Genomic DNA, 2500 nt, shown 5'->3' with positions numbered 1-2500 from the left:
AATATATATCTAATACCTTTTTACCCCTTATTTGGGGTAAGCTGGCATGCTAATTTACCCAACGAGTGGCTAATATACAAGTGGGATAAATCAAGGCTACTGCCACTCGTTAAAGGCAATTAATATATTCCTTGTTGTCAAACAATACCATGATACGCCAGAGCTCTTTGACAAAGCAAAGAAGACTCCCAACTGAATTTCAGTGAAATTTGTGACCTAGATTAAGTTCTACCTTGTTAAGTATGAACTGGGGACGTTTGTTGACCTTTGCCAGCAAGTGAAGACGGAGGCACGGCATCTCTCCATGTAGTCCTATTTGAACAATTAAGTTGACAGCTTAGTTAACCAAAGAAAATAGTATTTAAACTTGCTAACATGACATCTGTCAACCTATAATTGAATTTATTACTAGTACGATTTTTCTATAAAATCAACGTCATGAAACACACATCTTAACACCTGGTGAACATGGAACTGAAAAACAGTTTACGCAGCAAGTTAGTACCACATTCAATTCTCTGTCCTTGATATGTACAGTACGTTAAAATATGTAAGACACTGTTTGTATATGTCTTACCTTCATAAAAATCCAAGTGATGTCAGTTCGGCGCTCCTTTGTGTGCTCCTAACTCTCATTCTGGTAACTTAGTAAGTCTCCGAGAAAAACATATAGTTTCAAGTAAATATTCTTCAATTAAAATTCGGCTGATGAATTTAAATATTATAGTATAGATGAGGAAGATTTCAATTTTGGGTAAAGATATTTTCGAATGGGAACGACCCTAATCTTTGTCGTTGGGGTTACAAAGATATTTTTTTGGCGGCCCAACCAAATGTTCTTTAGCCGACTCGATTTCATATTATCGGGTCGGTAGGAGCTTTTGTCGGGCCGTTCCCAAGTTAGAAAAAAACGGCCCAATGTTTACAACACTGTCCTACACAGTTAAGTAGTACAGGTGAAACTCTCAATCCCGTGGAAATGTCGAAATTCGTATAATTTTTCCTAGCTGCTTATCCATGTCATGAAAACTCGGACTTCGAAATTTGAGTCTTAGGTCTCTGCATTACACATCAATAAAACCTCAGACACATTAAAGTGGCTCGTAAATTTATTCCACACCCTCAGATATACCATGATGACATGCAAATCTCCTTAACACACACAAATAGCAGAAACATAATCACACAAAACGAAATATTACTTAACTCAATGTCACTTCTCTCATGTCTAGCACATTCATTTCGTTTCACTATTAACCCACTCGTGTCACTGAACTGCACATAAATAACATTTTAAACTCCATACAACAGCCAATAACAATATTCCACAGCCTCTGACATACCATAATTACAGGCATAACTCCTTAATATATACAAATACCAGAAAATCAATTACATCTGGTAGCGATAGTTGCCATTTATCCTAGATACGTTCCAAATATCACCAACATATACTATTTTTTAATCAAAGGCAGATCAATGATTTTTTCCATAACCGCATGGATACGTGTATAAAAGTTAACTCGTATGTTATCCTTATAATGTATAGTCAGATATATATGTGTGTGTGTGTGTGTGTGTGTGTGTATGTGTGTGTGTATGTGTGTACGTGTGTGTGTGTGTGTGTGTGTGTGTGTGTGTGTGTGTGTGTGTGTGTGTGTGTGTGTGTGTGTGTGTGTGTGTGAAAATGCCCCAAAAAGCAATGCAAAAGAAACTGTCTGCGTAACGAAAAGATAATTTACAAAGGCCAAATATAAGAAAGATTACCCTTACGAAAAGGGTTGGTTTGGCGGAAAGGTGAATCACGCGCCCAATTCACTTATTTGACCAAATTTGCATTTAGCTCACACCCTTTTCTTGCCGCATATTTCCTGCGTAGGTCGAGGTAGTTAAATGTCTGGATATTTCAATATTTTCAAAGCGAGTTTTCGTTGTGCCTTTCAGAGGTTCTCTATCCAGATCTTTTGACCGGAAAGGCTTTCATCAGAAGTTCATCAAAACATTTCAAACTTTATTTACGTATTTTCTCTATTTTTACCAATAAATCCAAAATTGAAATAGGCTGTTTCTGTAAAGGGAAATTTGTGCGATATATATATACACACATGTATATATATATATACATATATATATGTATATCTATATTTATTTATATACACATATATATACATATACATATACACATTCATGCATATATAAATATATATATGCATATAAATACATATACACATATATGTACAAATATGTATATATAGATAAATATATATATATATATAGACAGATGTATACAATATATATATATATATATACAAGCATATATATGTACATATATGTATATATATGAAACTCTATGTATAAATATATATACACAAGCTTATATATGTACATATATGTATATATATGAAACTCTAAGTATAAATATATATAATAATATATATAGATATATATATGTATATATATGTATACATATAAATATATATATATATATATATAAACACAC

The sequence above is a fragment of the Penaeus chinensis genome, chromosome 37, assembly GCF_019202785.1.
Source record: "Penaeus chinensis breed Huanghai No. 1 chromosome 37, ASM1920278v2, whole genome shotgun sequence".
Lineage (NCBI taxonomy): Eukaryota > Metazoa > Arthropoda > Malacostraca > Decapoda > Penaeidae > Penaeus > Penaeus chinensis.
This window is presented reverse-complemented; position numbering follows the sequence as displayed.